Source organism: Psammomys obesus, unplaced genomic scaffold, assembly GCF_907164565.1.
Source record: "Psammomys obesus unplaced genomic scaffold, mPsaObe1.curated_primary_1811, whole genome shotgun sequence".
Lineage (NCBI taxonomy): Eukaryota > Metazoa > Chordata > Mammalia > Rodentia > Muridae > Psammomys > Psammomys obesus.
The window spans coordinates 21,724,753-21,744,078 of NW_026596064.1; the positions used below are offsets into that span (position 1 = coordinate 21,724,753).

Consider the following 19,326-nt stretch of genomic DNA (forward strand, 5'->3'; position numbering starts at 1 on the left):
AGTAACAAACACTCCCTGAGCTTTGAGCCAGCTCAGAGGAGTATAGGACTGACAAGCGGGCTTCTGTTCTTAACCCAGCCAGATACCTCAGCTGGCAAGCCGCTCAGCTTCCTCACCATAAAATGGGTATAATAATAGCTTTCCCTTACCACTGTGAAATATTTAGAATGCAAATCAAGCCAAACCTATCTCCTTCCAAAGCGAAGCATAACCCAGCCTGCATAGCCCGGAATGAGCCCAGATTTCAAGGGAAAACACCAAGCGGGAAACACCTAAAGGTAGTGTAATTTAGTGGTTAAAATATGTGGACTTTGGAATGGTACAGACTCACTCAGAGGCCAGTGACTGTGTGATTTGGGGTAAGTTTCTTAATTTCTGAAATCTCTTCTTTTTTCTAATAAGTGCAGGGCTTTTTTCACTGTAGAATGGGTTCAGTGATCCACTCTCCTCTGCTCCTCACACTTGACTCAGGCAGACCTTGGGCTGGAGTGGCCGAGCCTTCAGGATGACTACCAGGACTCTGCCCTGTGTGCCTCAGAGGAGGCACAGGTATTTCAGGGAGGTCTCAGGTATTTCCCCTGAAAATACACACAGATTTTTTTTTCTTTTCACTCCTCAGTACGTTCTTATTTGTTTTAGTATGCTAGAAGAAATGCAAGGCCAGGAAGAATGTCTGTTTTGTTCCTTCTAAAATATCCAAGAAAAAGTTAATGGAGAAATAGATACATGCACAAACAACAGTTTAAGTTATTTACCCACAAGGAAAACTACCCTCCAGGGAGACTGCTGTGTCTTAGTATTAGTGGCTCTGTGTACCCCTTGTTGCTTGCTCCCTGCACATCCCTGGGTTGACATAAATGCAAACTAGACACACCTTTCTTGACAGATGCTGAAAACCACAGCAGGTGCTCAGAGCATAGAACTCTTTCCCCAGCTGTCATTTTCCCACTCCATACTCCTCTACCCCATTACAGTAACTTTTCTGTGAACATCTTGAAAAGAAATTAGAATGGGTAGACAATGATCTAAGTACATTTTATATATATATATATATATATATATATATATATATATATATATATATCATCAAAATACTACAATGAAGCCCATTATTTTACACAATTTATACATGCTAATAATAATGCATGAGGAAAATATTATAAAGTTCCAGGCAGATGCAAGTCTAGGGGATCTGAAAGGAGCTTATGTGTCTGTAGTCACACATCCTTACCAACTTTGAACTCCACTTTTTTGCATTTTCTTTACTCTCGGCTTCAGCTTATGCATGGCTTAAACTTTCTGAAGACAATTCAAAGGGATTTTTTTTTTTTTTACTTTTTACTCAACTCTCCTTTCCAACCCCCATCTCCCCAAGCCATGGGTAAGCAACCCAGAGGAGTCATACAGATGGACTTCTTTGGGACCAGACATTCCTTGAAACTTGTTTTTGAGCTTTCTGGGAAAAGGGATTTTTCTAAGAACTTGCACCATCTCTTAATGTTGAAAACCACTACCCTAGAACATTATGTAAATTGAAATTAGGTGAACTAGCCGTTTCGGTTACAATTACATTACAGTTACATCCTTGGAGTTTGACACTTTTGGTATCACAAAACTAACACTAGATGGGACTGCTTATAACTTCTCCTGCCCCTCACTTTGTGTGTGTGTCCACTGTTGTGTTTTAATGTCCTGAATTATTTGGCCTTTCCAGTTTTATATCCTTGGCTACATATTTGTGTGTTGAACCTGGAATATTCAATGCAAATATTTTAAATCCTATGCAAAACTATCCTACTTAATTTCTTTGTATTTCATATAAAAAGCAACTTACGGACATGTAAGGTGACTATCACTTAGGTGGAAAGGGCATGTATCAGTACATAACAGTTTTGCAACTGAACAAAAGTAAATCTTTGTAGATTAATATATATTGTAAGATCGCATAGCAGATTGTAATTCAATCAAGAAGGAACCTTTTGACCATTATGGACATTTGGAAATATTACATGACTTATGAAATTAAATTTTTAGCCTTAGTATTAAATTTGTGATCACTTTTGTTGTTTGGCATTAAGAAAGCAGGACAAACATATCCCCCAAAATTTGCAGTTTAACTTTGTTTTGTCTTAAGCTGTAATGTACACTGTAATTTTCTCTCCATCTTACATTCTTGTCATTGGCAACCTATGCATCATTTGACATTACGGAAGACGGTTTATTAGTCTTCACATGTGTTAGTCAATCTGATAACTTTCTATCATCAGAATTTAATTTTGACTAATTTTGTGAGTGAGCATTCCTTGGAGTTCAAAGAGAAAAGCTGCCTGCTCAGATATAAGGACATAAACAGCTGATGTAGTTTTCAAAGGTCATAATCTATTTTCAGAATTATTTGTTTTATAAGATGCAATGCATAAGTGGTAATTGAGCATATTTTATAGAAAATTCACTAACCATATTTTCCCTTTTCTCCCAAATATTGAGAAAGAAATCATGTTCAAAAAATAGAGGAGGGGGAAAGAAAGATGAAAGAAGAGGGAAGAGGTATAATGGCAAAAACATATGCAGTGAAGTGGTTTATTTAGTAGTTTGGCTTATAGAGAAGACATGAACATACAAAACTGCAGTTTTTTAAGACTAGCTCCTTTTTATTTGTGTTTCCAATTTGTCAATACTTTTAATAATTCATATATAATCTGATTGTCTTCCCTACAATTTTCATTAACCCTATCAATTTTGTGAAAAAAAATTTAAAGCATAAGAGACCCCAGGTGTCCCTTGGTGTGCACTATGATACCTGCTGCAGACTTTCTTTTGAACTCTTCATGTCCCACAGGGACCACCACGATTCACAGCTGCACGTACCCAGGCAGGCTTCACAATGACCACATAGGAGAAAACATCTCTTTAGAGCAGCCTCTACAATGGTGCACTTGTCTAGAAAACCTCTAGAAAGTGAGGCCTCCTAAATGCAGTTTTCTACTGGGCCTTTTTCAGTTCAATGGGGTCTTTCACATTAATATCCATTGATAGCTCATCTTAATTAATACTTTTGGAGGCTTTATGTGAAGTGGTCAAGGTCATCCTGTCAGGGGCCTACTGTTTGAGCATATATATGATGTGATCTGGGGCCTGGTGGAAGGACTTCTATTATCTTAATTACTTCTTCTAGAGAAGAAGAGTATCTATCAAAACTCTAGTGACATTCCAGTAATAATTGGTTATTTGTAGCATAGTTTGAGTATTGTAAGGAAGAACTATTAGACTTTTAAACATAGAATGCGAAACTATCATGGTGAACTTCCCCCAGACCTAAAAGTGTCATCATTTGAGCCATGTTTGGGATGCGTTTTGGGATACGTTCCAGTCACACTGTCTCAGTAGTACCATCAACAATAGAGCTGTCCACGAAATGTTCTGTGTGCTGCTCAGTAAGGTTGTTGCAAACCACCTATGGCCATTGTGCGCTTTGAGTGAAGGTCTAAATCGTTAGCTTTCCACTAAAGTTAAAAAGCTTAACTTTAATGAAAATTTAACAAGTATGGCTACTAGCTACCATAGTGAGCAATGTCACTCTAGAGACTCTACATAGAGAACACATGAAGCAAACAGGAGAGATCTTGGCCCTTTCTTTCCTGGGACATACAGGCATCTGTCATAGCTAGGAGGCTATAACCCTTGAAATATCTGAAGCTGGAGATTAATGATTTTATGGCTACTGGTGACAAAATTTGGGAGCAGTAAGTCCCATCAATACCTCAAGATTTTGTGTTCCTCACTGCATCAGATGTTTAATTCTTTGTCTTTTCTTTTAATTTCAGTTCCTTGACCACCAGTCTGTTGCCTGTCCCTGCTCTTTATGTAAGTAAAAGTGGCTTCTTTATCTTAAAAAAAAAAAGTGTTGTGTTTGTGAAACTCTGGTCTCTGGTGTCATATTTCCTAGTTGACTTCACTGTGGTATCTAGCATCCATGTAGTATGTGCTTTAGCACTTTTCCTGTTTGGAGCCGACTCTGTTTGTGTCCTGGTGAGTTGCCCTCTGTGAGGGAGCCCAGCAGCCCCCAGCCGTTGTCCTCTGAAAGGACTGCCCTTTCCCTCTCTGCAGCTGCTATTTGCAAAAGCCGCTGCTCTTCTGAACTGAAGCTTACAGTCCACAGCCAGATCTCAGCAACAGTTGGGCTCTGCTCCACTGTCAATCAATGGGCAATTATTTATTCTTCAGTTATTCACTCATCCCTAGGTCCAACCATTTTTAATTTTAGCTTCTAGATCAGAGCTTTCATTTATTGACAAAATTTATAATATCCTTTTACCAAGAAGTACAAGACTGAAAAGTAAATAGGCTAAAAATTTGTGCAAAATTATAAAGTCTAGGAAGAAAAATAAAAGAAATCCAGGATTCACATATGCCAGCAGGTTTATAGAATGTACCATTCCATTTCAGAAAAGACGGGGAAATTATGAGCGGGGAAAAGAAACAAATGGGGGGAACTTGATTTTAAATAAAAAAGAAAAAAAATTGATTTTAAATGAAAAATTTAATATTTAAAGACCAGACCGGGCCGCACTGAGCCGATTTGGATAACTGTTACTTTGGACTGCTTACAAGAGGTTCTGGGGTAATGAAACCAAATAATCAAGTCACTACCAGAGACACCAGAAATCCTACAGTGAAAGTCAGCACACAGCCCAAGTAACCATGGGCATCCCCATTAGCTGCATCTCCCTCTGTCCCTTGTTCACATTGTGACCAAACTCTCCGGCTCTGCTCTGTGGTAGTTCCTGTGTTGTAGCAATTTGCGCGGAAAGAAGCCTCTGATTCCACTTGCGTGTGGCTGTCACTGGCATTCCTCGAAGCTACGTATTTATGAAAACAGAATATGCACCGGGAGATGCTAAGGCTAAAGTTGAGTGTGGTGTTTTATCTGACATAAAAAGGGGATCGATCAGACTCTTCAAAGACTGGTGCTGTGTAGGCAGGTCCTACCTGCCCCTAAGCCTTCTCATTCTTCCTTCACACTCAGTGTTGGTACAGTGGGTCTGCTAGTGCTTTGGAGGATGTCAGCATGCATGCTCATGGTTACCACTGTGTATCTTCCTATTCTTCCCCTTCGTTACCTAGCACTGCATATTTCGAGTCCTCCGACTGGCAAATCATTTTGTAACAGCTCTTTTGTGTAAAAACAGTTCACATAATAGCTCAGTGTTAGACAAGGCATTAATCCTCACATCACCAAGATGAGTCAGCATGATGTTCTCCTGCCCGCCTAGCTCAGCTATTATGACGTCAGTGCTTTAGAGCAAGCCTCAGACACACACCATATAGAAGACCTGTGTCACCTAGTAGAAATCAAGGGGAAGACCTATAATTGAAAGGCTTTGTCTGCCTCATAGGAAAATGTGAAACTAATTCTGCACTACATCAATAATCAGCAGAGCAGCTTTTAGAGATTTTTTTTTTTAATTTTTAAGCAGAGTAAGGCTAGGAAAAGAAAAACCTGTAATAAGCTAATAGTCCACTCATGTACTCATGACCTTGTCCCACCCCCGGCCAGGCTTCATGTTTTCTTGACTTGTTAGAAATCCTCAAGTTGCCTTTATTGCCAGCAGGATGACAGGGCCAGTAACAGTCCTGTGTCCTCAAGTGCCCCCATAGACACAGCTGATGGCTCCAGGGGTAGTGCCCTAGAGGCCCATCAAAAGCAAAGGAAAAGTTCCTTGGGAACAAACCAGAACATTATCCCCCCAGTGCCTCTCATTCCCAAGTGCCTCTTCAATGACCTCCTCTGGACAGGTGCAAAATTCAGCCCGTTTGACCTTCTGTTCTTGGCACTGCATCCAATGTCCGAATCTGGAATTGACCCAGATTTAAATAGGAGTTGAATGGCTGCCATGCTTTCCTGCAAGAGTTTTCTGTTCCATTATTCTTCAGCAGAAACAGAAAGGAAAATCCCACAACCTGCCATGCTGCCTCAAAGCAGATGACACAGACTAAGCCTATTTCGGAAGCCCAGTTCTTGTAAGCAAAGCTTCTCTGCAGTTCAGACTCAGACACGTTCCTCGGGACAGTACCTTACAATATTAAAAGTTAATTATTGGAAAGGTAATAGTGAATGCCAGTAAGGGATTCTCTTACTGGCATTCTCTGTTTAAAATATAAAATAAAATGCTACACCATAGCCGCTATCTCACTTCCGCTCTTAACTCTCACCCGAGCCGGTCACCAGGCCCTGTGAAAACCATCAGAAAATGCCTTAGTGCTGGAATTTTTCACCTTCATTAGATAGCTAGCAGTCTCCTACAATGCTACTAAGAGCTGCTGCTAGTGCTTGGCTTGGTTTTGATTAATTATGCACATCTCTTTATTTAGTTTTCGGTCATCAAACGTGTATAGAACAGTTGTAACAGTGCTTGGTTCTGGGAACTCCAAGATAAATGAAAAATGCCACCTTTCATTAAGAATGGCACCATCTGGGGTTGAGGGGACAGCTCATGCTAGAGCACTTGTGGTAGAGCTCAGTGGAGTGGAGCAGGAGTGCAGCCCAGGCTCAACCCACACAATGCAAAAAGAGAACAAAAAAAAAGTCCTCAGTCTGCTAGGGAAGACAATTGTGTGGGTAAAGGCTGTTTTGTGACAGGCCCTGGAATGCAGGTATCTACACATGCCTACCCAGATAGAAGGTTCAAGCTGACTCATAAAATGAAAATAGTGGCTAGGGGTTTACCAAGTGGACACAGGGGGAGAGAAAGAATGGGGTTCATTGTCAGAAAAAAAAAAGAGCACTTAAAAGTGAGGAGGCATCAAATAACAGCCAGATCTAGCTATTGAGTATCCTGGTGTGCTAGAGTATGGTGGACAAATGAACAAGCAGGAGTCAGGTCAGAGAGGCCTGATGGCCAAGCACAGGAGTTTAAACTTGATCTTACAGCCCTGAAGATATTTTAAGAAATTTAAGGAAATTGCATAAGACCTATACAGTGCAATGGGTAGAGTGGAGACAAGAAGTCATTTAGGAATGTTGTGTAATTCCAGCATATCTTTGCCCACTGCACAATCCTTGCCTTTAGGAGAAAGGCTGGTGTGATATGATGCCAAACTTAAAGCCAAACTATCCTTACGGGAGTTCACTGGCCTAAGACTCAGTTTGCTTCTAGCCTTGCTCTGAGCTGCTGCCTACTGGTCTTAGGATGTAGAGGGGTCTTGTGCCCACAGTGAGCAAGGGATAGGAGGGAAGAGAATGTAAAAAGACAAAAGCACTTTTTAATAATGGCTCTCTAAAGTCAATCAATCCCCGATTTCCTGTCATTTTTCTATTGCTGCCTTTTTCTAAGCAAAATTTCCAAGCCATTGAACTGAATTGCAACTTCTGCACAGCCGGGTGTTGAAACAATTCAGTATATTCATCCCTTCTCTCTGAATTAGAGTTCACCATAAGTGTGCTTTTCCCTTGTTCACTTTGGGCTGCCAGGACAATTTAAAGGAGAATTTCAGCAGCTTGTGTCTCGCATACCACTTTCTCTTTGCAAACCAGAGTATATGTGTGGGTGTGTTTAAGTTGTCTCTATATTGCTTTCTAGAAAGGTTTGAGAGGATGAACACGATGAGGAGTAGGGACCTATTAAAAACCGAAATCCCCCAGTGACCTGAGTGCAGAACGTAGGCTGGTGATCAGATGGTCAATTATGTGTTTGTCAAAACACAGTGGGCTGCATTCCAGACTGCCAGCTTTGGAGGCCCAGCTTCTGCCAACCAAATGTCATCTGGGAACATGCAACACTGGGCACTGTGAAGGAGTTTGAAATAGACCATGCCACAGCCAACCTACTGCCAGTCTTATAGCACCAATATGGCATGCACAGCCGGGCCCCATGTTTCAGAGCTCAGGAATTCACTGTACTCAATTCAAGGGGTCAGATGGGTTCATGTTTTCAAAGCCTATGTTCTCTGCTTTGAACACTGTGACTTGTTCCTCAGCAATTTCCAAGGGATTTTTCCAGTCACATCTCTGTGGAAACCACTCTTTCTGTGATGGTTATGAGAGCCTTGTAAAATGTCCCAGAGGAGAGGGGAGAAAAAACAAACCTGCTCTCACAATGACTGTGACTCCTATAAGGGATTCCAACTCTAAGAAAATTACATTAAAGGTGCATAGCTTTTAAAATATCAGGAACCACCTTGGCAACTTATAAAAAGCAGAAGGGCTTTGCCTATTTTATAAAGTGATTTGCATATACCTGCATAAATAATGTCCCCACCTGTACTTTTATGCATTTAGGTTGAATAAATTAAATTCAGTGATCTTTAAAATATTCTGTGTCTTTCATTGCTCTGATACCATTTTCAAGACCCTTCCTCTTCACTCCCCCCCGAGGGTACAATAACTATTTGTTTTTTAATCTTTGGCTAATTCTGAGAACTGAAGTACACTGCAAACCAGTCTACCACAACCAGGAACATTGTCCCCCTCTGCTTGAATTTCTCTTTTCCTTTCTATCATTTGGCCATGAATTACATGTTTTTACAAGAGAAAAGTGAAAGAGTATACTATGAATATGAAAACATAGCCTAAGAGAGGATTAGTACACAGCTCATAGATATTATCCTTACATTCATTTTATATTAGCCTTTTCTTCTTTTCTTTCTTTCCTCTTTTTTCTCTTGCTCCCATACTGTTTTTCTCTGTCTCTAAACAAGGTCTTATTGTATCGCATTGGGATTACTGACCTGTGCCACCATATTTGGATTAATCTTTGCTTCCTTTGGTCATTACCAGTGCTTCTTCAGAAACCACCTTTCTACTGACTCCTATCAGTTATTACTTGGGCATTTACATCAAAGCCTGGCCAAATAGGCCAGCCATAGCTACAGTCATCCTACAAGATAGTAAGCATGTGCCATGGTTTGAGAAGAATCATATTAAAAATATGTAATTGTTGCCCTTGCTTATTCTAAAGGAACTTAATGTAGAGTTGAGAAAAGAAGTTAAACTATTGAGTGTTTTTTATATGCACATAAGACAACAAATAAATGATTTGTTTGTTGGAATGATATAGTTCAGGAACTACTATAGGATTTCATTCTCAAAACTGAGTCTTGACAGCTGAAATTTTTCATGTAAAATGTCATTCAGTTGGATCTTGAAAATTGAGTAAACTATAAAAATAAAAAAAAAGTCAGATAATGATATTTGAAGCAAAAACAACATAAATGTTAGGATCTTAAAGTGGTCCTTAAGTAGCACTGGTCTTCCTCATTCCAGATCTAAGCCTAGTAAAAAAGGAAGATAAAAAGGCCTTGAAGATAACTCACCAAGTAAAAGCCCTGGTAGAGCACCTTGTCTAAATTCAATCCCCAGAATACGCATAAAGGCAAAAGAGAACCTCCTCCACAAAGCTGTCCTCAGACCTACACGCATACACACACACAAAATGCATGCACAAGCACATACACACATCACATACATGTACACAATAGGAATTAAATTAATCAGTAAATAAATAAAATTTCAAACAATAATAAAAATGATAACAAAGAATTATTTTTTGTAACTGCTGGTAGGAAGATGTAACATAGTGGTAAAGGCAAAACGAGCTTCGTGACTCTCATTCCTTCACTTTAATCTTTCAAAGCTATGAGAAGATGTATGAAGATATGAACAACACCTTGCCAGGCCACACTAATTTTCAGTAGTCTAAGTAGGAAAGAAAAAAGAAAGATATTAAAATTCTGCCCATACATGGTTTGATAGACCCATTGGACATGGCTTGAAATACAAATCAAGGTCTATCTTACCATCAGGATGGGTCATCTCTGTGGAGAAGAATAAGATATAAGGCAAGAGGCAAGAGAGGGCTAGAACAACTGACTTGAAAACTAGGCATACAGAAGGTACCTTCCTACCAACCTCAAGGTCCGCAGCCTGGAAAGCAAGAAGATGAAGAAGTAAGTGAGATTAAAAACCTGAAAATGGAGCCAACAGAACAATCGAATTCCCATTTATCTAAGGGGACATGCCTGAGGTCAGAATCAGTAATTCTTGTCCAAGACCTATTCTTGACGGCTTTTTAGAGTTTCCAAATTACTTCAATTAAAACTTGAAGGAAGAAGGCAAAAAATGAAGCTGATTAACTAAATAAAACCTATGGGGGAAAAATGCAATACTTGTATCTCTGCTTAAAACTAATAATAGCAATATTTACTGAATGATTGTCTTCCTTTGGATACTGTGCTGTTTAAAACAGTCATCTGATTTAACTTTTAAAGTACACTATTAAGGATATGCTCTTACTATAATTGTTCAAATGAGGAAACTGAGATTAACCATGTTTGATTAATTTTTCCACAAATACTTAAGTGTTAGAGATAGAACTTGAATTGGGACCATCTGTTCTTAAGATTCAAGGCCAAATTTCATTCAATGCAAGCGTTTACTAATGTTACAGATATAATGGTGAAGAAAACAGGCATTGTTCCTCATCCAGGACCTTTTAATCTGAGGGCCATAGGACAGATGTTAATTAAATGGTCAGACTAAGAGCACACACTTTCAACCTGTGCTTACTACCGTAAGATGCAAGTACCAGATGCTCTAAGAGCAAAAAGAAGAGCAACATCTGAGCGTGGCAGCCGCCACACTCCTTTCTGAGGAAGTGGCATTTGATCTAGTGTATGAAGATACAAAGTAAAAAGTGACGTTGGGTAATGGCAATATAGTCCAGGTAGGGGAACAACATATTTGAAGGCCCTAAATAGAGTTAGAAGAAGATAATGTAAACCCAATCTGAAAATGAAAATATACACAGTGCCTAACAATGCTAGGTCCTTTGTTTCCATATTAAAGATTTTAATCCTGTTTTAAAAGATATTTGGAGAACAAACTAAAGAATGAACATGCTGTGATCAGTTTTATTATTATTTGACAAAGATTTGGGATATCTGTCTTATGTATTAGAAACATAGTCACATAAAAAACAATGTGAATAGTTACTTTATCAGTAATTCTCCCAAATAGAAAACAGCCCAATTACCTTCAGTGGGTGAGTGGTTACAAACTGTTGTACATGCATATCCTGAGATACATTCATCACGAAAAAGGAGTGAGCAACTTGAATAAATTTCAAGGATATTTCACTGAATAAAAACTAAAATGGCCAATCTCAAAACTGTAAATCGTTATCTATACATAGAATTCTTGTACTGAAAAAAACTATAATGCTAGAGAACCAAGTGGGTTCACAGAGTCAGAAAAGAGACTAGAGGTGGACGCAGCTATGGCTATAAAAGAGAAGTGTGAATATATTTGCAGTGAAGGGGAGAAACAACTCAAGGTCATCAGTGTGTGGTGGTAAGTGATGCTGCTGGCATAGATATAACAGCCCAAATACAGATCTTGATTGAGAAGCCCAAGACTAAGAGTTAAGCAACTTTTACTGTTTAATTAGCTGGGAGAGAAAATCAAATCAGTAAAGTACCCAAGGCGGGGGCTGGAAACTGGACGGAAAATAGTTGTAGGAAAGTCAAGAAACAAGATGGCAAGTAAAGAGTGTTTCCTGAGAGAACGGGTAAGAAAGGGCAAGGAAAGGGCATTCATTCAATGGAGCTTTTTGGAGATTACTATTGACCAGCAAAAACCACTGTGTTGAAGTGGTAAAAATATAATTTGTTTCTGTTTAAATGAGGAGATTGAGGGGTGAAGAAACATAGGCTGTGAACATGGACACCCATTAGACACTTCACTATGACAGCAAGTAAAATGAACTATGAGGTGGCTTGAGGGGAGACACTGGTCAAAAGAGTTTTCGAACATGAAAACATTGATGTTTTGGACACATATGGGAAATCCACAGATGAGAAGAGACATTCAGCACACAGAAGAGAGAACACTACACCATATTCAGTACTAGGTGGTTCTTGATAAGATTAGAATGAAATGTAAGAGGAGGGCCACCTATTATTCGAAGGAAGAAGCAAGAGCAGATGCCAGCCCTTGTACAGGTTTGATGCTGACAGATTATGAGGTTTCCCACTTAATGGCTCCTGAGGGGGTGAGAGCCTGCCAAGAGTAAGTGGTGGGGAGATCTGATAAACGTTGAGGTTTGAAACAGTTCTGGGCACAAATGGGTTTGCAAGTTGACCAAAGAAACATAGCAGCAATCTCCCTGATAGTACAGGAGACTCTTCTCTTCTTCCCAGTCCTTTCCATAGCCAGTCCTGCTGGGTGCCCATGCTTTATGGCTTCCCTACAACCATGGCAGCTGCTTCAGGGGGTGAAACAGTTTCCATTCTCTCTCTGATTCCATGTGAAGAGTTCTGCTTCATTGCCACAGCTCTAATGTGCATCACACATGTATGTGTCACAACTCTAATTTCATCATTTCACTAATATATGATCAATTATTAATCAGTAGATAAACTACTTGAAGTGTGGTAAAATTTGAATTTCCTCTTAAGTTTTAAAAGGTGGCATGTAATGATACACAAAGGCTATTTAAATTTAAGTGAGGAGAGAGGCTGAGAGGAAAAAGAAAAAGGAAAAAAACAGAGAGGAAAAGAAGAGAAAGAAAACTAGTGACCTATAGAAGACTAGATACAAAACTCATCTTTGCTATTCAAGGGGACTTTGAAAGAAAGAAACAAGCCTCTGTTCCTTACTGGTGATATACACTGGTGGCTTGAATGAGAATGCCACCCCACCCCCTTAGGATCATATATTTGACTGTTAGTCAGGGAGTGGCACTGTTCGTAAAGAATATAGAAGGGTTAGGAGGTGCAGCCTTGTTGAGGGAGGTGTGGCCGTGGAGGAGGTGCATAACCGCAGGGGGAGGGGACTAAGGTTTCAAAAGCCTACACCAAACCCAGCGTTTTTCTAATTCTGTTTGTGAATCAGGGTATAAGGGCCTCAGCTACTGCTCTAGCACCTGTGTGCCACCATGACAATAATGGACTAAACCTCTGAAAATGCAAACAAGTTCCCAGTTAAATGCTTTCTTTTATAAAGAATTGCCTTGATCATGACATCTCTTCACAACAACAAAACTAAAACATATACCTTCCGCCTCCACGAATGGCTTTCATGCTGAGTACTGTGGATCACTTCAGCTCCTGCTGCTAAATATGTAAGAAGATACCAAGAGCATCATCCTGGGGAAGGAAAGGTCCTTAGATGCTGAGCGTTGTCTAACTGCCCTTGGGAATTGAGAAGAAAGGGTGGCAACAGTGGCCTTTCTGGCCTGAGCTCCTGCCACTGCTGCTTCCCTTTAAGAACTGACAGTAGGGCCATTTGACTCAAAACTAAATTGCAGATACATCTGGGGTAAAATTTGGCAGCTGTTGAGTGAAGCAGCTGTATTTTTTTAAATGTTTACTTCTTTCATGATTCTATAATCATATTTATCATAAAATATTAAGAAAGTATACTGTAAACAGAAGGCATAATCCCACTCATTACATAAAAAACTGTTATTAACATATTTTGGTCACCTTCTTGTGTCTTCTCTAGATTTTAGATAATTCAGCAAATAGAATGTATAAAATTCTATAATATTTTAACTTAATAGTATGTAGTAAATACTTCCTTTCTTTGTACTATCACTATAATACCTGAATAGACTTCTGCCTTATAAAACTTTTAGAATTTACCTAACAGGGTCCTGCAAACATTTAAGTTATTTGTAGTATTCAGACTTTTATATTTTAAAATCCTTTAAAATGAAAACTATGCTACATGGCATCAAGCTGTTGAAATGGAAAATGGAAACCTGAAGCAAGAGATCATGTCACAAAACAAGGAGATTAGTCAGGCATTGGCACCTGTCAAGAAAGCAGCTATGAACTAGGAATGACTAGGACAATCATACTGGATTTTAGACAAGTTGCAGGATTTACCTGAACTTTTCTTCCCCCCAAATTAAATGCTTCAAATTTTCATTCTAAAAGTTATGCACATTTAAGTGTTTTTACTACACTTGATCTTAGTTCAAAGGCTGAAAAGACAGGTGTTTTTATTAATTTGTACAGTGTACATATATATATATTCGAAACCTCACAGCCCAGAGATAATCTATATGCATAGTAATACACTTTCATGTGTATCTATTTATCTATTTCATTTTTTCTTTCTCTTTTATCTCTTTCCAAAGTGAAAGGAAAAAGAACAGTTTGTAATTTGCTTTTCCACTCAGCATTGTAAGTAGTTTGCCATGTTAATAAATACAAATCTATATAATCTTGACAGCAATATTGTAATCCAGTGTATGGAAAACATATTGACTAAGTCACTCATTGATGGCCACTTGGGATAATTAGAATTGAGTCCTTACTTTTAAATACTGCTACAATAGCTGCCTTTACATGCATCTATGCATACATATTCTTAAAGACAGTTTCCTGATAATTTTCTTAGGATAAATTTAAAGTGGATGAATTATTAAAATAAAATGTGTATGTTGTTTCACTGTTCTGCAGTAAAGTTCTGTGGACTTATTCTTCCATCAACAAAGAGCCTACCCCTTTCTCTATAGATTCATTAATTCTGTGCTCTCAGTTATAATTTTTTTTCAGTGTAAATAAAGCCTTTCTTATTAGAGGATGTGTAATATATTTTCCAAGCATTAAACCCAAACCTGGTTTAAAGTGCATTAAATTTTATTACGTGAAAGTAAAAATTGTTGTAGAAAAAATTTTAACCTGGAAAATTATTTCTGAGAATTCTCTAATACCTTAAGAGTGACTATAAATCAACAACAAAAAGGTAAATTTTAAATTACATTAATAATAGAATATATTTTATTTTTACATATTTTAATGATTACATACTTTAATGATTAACTTTTACTGTTTTAAATCATTATTTGTGTTATTTTAAATTATCTTATTAATTTAAATTTTTAGCCTTTAAATTAAAATTTGTAAAAGGCAGTTGATCAGTGTGACAGCCTGTGGTTGCTGATTCTCATTTTTTATTGCAGAAGGGTGCTCACTAAAATCCTTTGAGGTCAGTCACCTCAGGCTGTTTCTCCAACTCTGACAGCACCCCCTCCCACTACTCTCCCTGGGCGTTATGAGGAACAAAGCATCAATCAGGAAACAAGGTGTTTCAGCAGGGGGTTAGCACTTCCAGGTTATGTATATTCCTGTATTTATCTGGCATTTCCATCCTCCAAATCATTCACTCACAGAAGTATAAAGTATAAAATGTTCGTCTGTGCTCTTCTGTCAGACTTTAGAATCAGAAAATTATCAGAAAGGGAAAAATACACATTGGTGACATTGCCTGATCCACGTCACCAAGGCAGGATTGACACTATTCCTCCACCAGATGTAGACAGAAAATTCTGGATGTTCTCATAAATAACGTGCTAGAGGCCATATCATCAGTGTCCTTCACCTTTCCCCCTCTCTCTGACTCCCGTGTGTATTACTACATACTTAATGAAATAGAATATGTTTTCCAGCAACTTGAGGGAAAGTTAAAGACGCTGGGAAAGCAGACATGCCACACTGACAGTGTCACCCCAGCATAGAGAGTACGGACTGTGACAGGTTGTCTTCCCTGTTTCAGGATAGGGAGCATCTGGGCTCTCAGGGCACATTTTCTGGGCTTTTCAAAGGAGCAGGAGTTGTACAAAGCTGTTGTGAGGATAATTGGAACATTCCTTGAGCACAGGAAGTGCACTTGCGCGTGGTAGGTGGATGTGCGTGTTCTGGGTGCTTTTTCTTCCCTTTCCAGAATGCGTCCGTGAAAATATCATGTCTTGAATCCTTTCTCTTCATTTCTTCTGGTAGGAAGTAGTGAAAACAAATGAGGCTTCAGGCATCCCTTCCTGGCTGTTACCAAGAGATTAATTTCCAAATCCTTGTTTAGAGCTAGCCTCTTTACCTTCTTACAAAAAAGTTAAAATGGGTTCCCTGTTAGTTTCTCCTCATAAATCTCTAGTCTTTTTTGGTACATAGAACACAACTATCACCTCTAATTTAAAACTCAGTCTTCATTTTAAGTATCCTCGAGAGTGGTCTTCACATACTGATCAAGGACATAGAAAAAGAAATAGTGGGAGGTCTCCTATGAGGACATTTGGGGAGGTGGGGACCTGTTTTCATTCATGGCCACCATGCTTGAATCATATCCACTTTGCTGCCCATCAGTAGCTCGACACTCCCCTCCATCAAGGTTCTGGCAGATTCATTTTCTAATTTGGGATTCTGTATTACAGAGATGATCCGTATTGTCATGCTGAATCTTTATATGTCCAAAGAGAGGAGAGCAGCTCTGTCCTACATCTTTATAAGGATGCTGTCAGTTCATTAAGGTTCTGCTCTCAAGCTCTTCTCAGCTCAAGGCCTCATCTCCAACACTATCACCTTGGCTGTTTCATTTCACTCTATGAGTTTAGGAAGACACTATATCACCAGCCAAGAAATAAATGTACAGAACAGTCATTTTAGCTAGTTTCAGCCTCTCTCAATAAAAGGTATGTTCTTCACAGAAGAGACAGAGGCTCTATATAGGGAACCTACCCACAAATGTTCATGGGCTTCGAAACAGGAACAGATGCAAATAGAAGCCAGAATAACAACTGAAAACTATGTGTACCGTCACTGCACCAGCCACCCTCAAATGAATTAGACATTAGTTAAGATGGAGTCGAAAACATGCACTCTGGCCACACCTGTAACCCTAGCAGATGGGGGTAGAAGCAGAAGGTTGCAGACTTCAAGGCCAACTCCAGCCAGGGCTAGCTGGGAGCCCATCTCAGAAATTGAGAACAAACAAAGCATTACACTCTTTAAGTACAAATTAGTTAGGAAAATGTCAGGTTTTAGGTTGTTCTCGTCCTTTACAAAACTCATTTCTATACATTTGACTTCCTCTACAAAGAAAGATTCCTCCATACCACATTAATATTAACACATAGGAACAGTATGCAACTTGGCAGCCACAGTGACTTGAACAGGTAAACTCGGGGTCCGAGTAACCCAGGAGGTATGAAGTCGGGACTAGGAATCTTTATTATCTTCCCAAACGATCCTGGATTAGTAATGATACCTCCATTCTCAGCAATACCCAGTGGTTAGAGCTCTTCATTTTGTTACGCAGATATTATTCCTGGGTCATCTGTCTTCTGCACACCTTCATCTGTGTGCCAGGCCCTCAAGGACTACCATAGTTGAATACACATGCAGGCACATACAAACACACACACTTTGTCTATTGATCTGGGCTTTTCTTCCGCCCAGTAGATGCATTACAAATCTGCTTTTAATGGACCTCTCTGTATCCCAACAGAAATATTTCTGGCACTCTCCTGGTTCCCACAACATTTGCTTGGTGCACATTTAATATGTTTTAGCTTACTGCCTGAAGATGGAATCGGGGACATCTACCTGCACATGACAGTGCTTTGGCTCTTGCAGTTGCAGAACTTAATGTATGTATCAGTAATGAAAATCTTAATTAAGAAAGCTGCATCATTGTCCACGAACACTCATTTTTCTCCCCCTGCAAAGCCCTTTGTGTATTGCAGTATATACCTGGTCCAGACAGACAGAGCCCTTGAAGAGCTTGTCTGGCAGATCTTCTTTTGATTATTAACAGCTAGCAAATGACAAAGTCTCACTTCCTTTTGTCTTGAAGCCGAGGCTTGAAACAGCAGAGCACACAATGTACTGTAGAGTCTGTTTGTGTTTTTTGAAACTTGCCTTTATTACGCTGGTTTAAAAATCCGGCAGTGTTGATAAAAACTAATTTAGGTAACTCAGAGTTGCCAAAACACTAGCAGATGCATATTTACAAGTATACTCTCAGAGAACTGAAACGTTGCGTATAGAAACAATGCAAAGCATAAGAAGGGACAGTTGCTACCTCTCTGCTCAGGTTTTTTAAGACCTTTGGTCTCCAAATCTGGAAAGCTGCGATGTCCCCATTTGTGTGACCTTAGCGTTACTTCTTTGCCTGTGCCAGTGTGCATCTGCCAATTTGTGTAAGGAATAAGAAGCTTTGGAAGGTGGAGTAACTTTGTGCAGACAACAATAACCATACCCAGAAAAACTGAAAAAGACTTCAAGAAAGCCCTTTGAAAAGGTGGCCTATAATTTAATTACCTTCATGAAACAGTGTTCAATTGTATTTTAATAATGCCCAAATCATAAACTCCAAAATAAAAATTAACTTATGTTAAACTGACTTAAAAGCTTCAAAGCATTTCATTTTTTCCCTGTTAATTCTATGATCTTAATGCATGACCTGCATAGTAAGAGGAGACTCTCATGTTCTTACTCACTTAAGTATTCTTCAGCCCTGTACATTTCCTTAGGCTTCTAGACTGCAATGTTAACCCGTTTCTGGAACATGAATGTTAGTTCCTGACTTGGACTCAAGCCATAGGGTTATGTAACACTTCCTGCTGGACTAGGGCACTCCCACCTAAAGATGGTCAGCAATGAATATTTAGGACCTGCTGTCTGCATGCTGTACATATATGTCCTTCCATCCTGGATGTGGGTGCGAAGCCACCCTGCCTTTGATGGCACTTATGTGATCGTTATTTAATCTAGTTCTTGGACTTTCAGATGCTTTATCTCATTTATTTTCAAAATCACTGTAAAATAGACAATGGTCAGTTTTCCAGGGTTCTAAAGCAAGAGAAAACTGTGAAAAAATTTCTCTCTGTGCATCATGAAAAATGTAAGGAAGACTTCATTGCGAAAAGTTATTTTCAAGGAGTATGATTTATTAATATCTCACAGTTACAGTCATAACATGTTTAATTAAGGTTAAAAATGAAAAGTAAATAAAAATGAAATTACACTTTCTGTAGTTGGGCTACACCACAATAAGAGGTAGAAGAGAAGCCATCAGGACTCTTGATTGCCAGATAGGAAAACTATAAACATGTTGGATTAGTCTGAATGATTTCCCTGTTCATGAACCTTCTGTCCACCAATGCCATCAGAGAACCTAGAGCAACTGCAAAGTACTTGACCAGAGGTGTAGTGCAGGTACCTAGTGTAATAGAAGAAGCTCAATAAATGTGTAAGAAAGAAATGATGAGTAGTTTCCTGAGGAATAAGTGAAGGGTAACTAGGGCACTACTGCAAAGATGAAGTCAAAATATCACAACTTCTTTATAATTTCTAAATTTTTCAGTTATTTTTGGAGGTAGGGCATGGGTGAGCCACAACATATGTATGGCGGTCAGAATATTGTTTATGGAAATTAGTTCTCTCCTTCCACCATGGGGTCTCCTTCCACCATGGGGCAACCAAACTCAAGTTGACAAGCTTGACAACAAATGTTTTTAACCCACTGAGTGAATAATTTTCTTA

At 39.0% G+C, this 19,326-nt stretch overlaps 1 protein-coding gene across 10 annotated transcripts in view; it reads left to right on the top strand.

The window, feature by feature from the left end:
- The window catches only part of Zbtb20 (zinc finger and BTB domain containing 20), a 767,676-nt gene that overhangs the window by 600,076 nt on the left and 148,274 nt on the right, over window positions 1–19,326 (top strand). For all 10 annotated transcript variants that reach the window (XM_055624791.1, XM_055624790.1, XM_055624785.1 and 7 more), the window contains one exon: window positions 3,825–3,864. The gene's annotated coding sequence lies outside the window, so the exon portion shown is untranslated. The remainder of the gene's footprint in view (window positions 1–3,824; window positions 3,865–19,326) is intronic.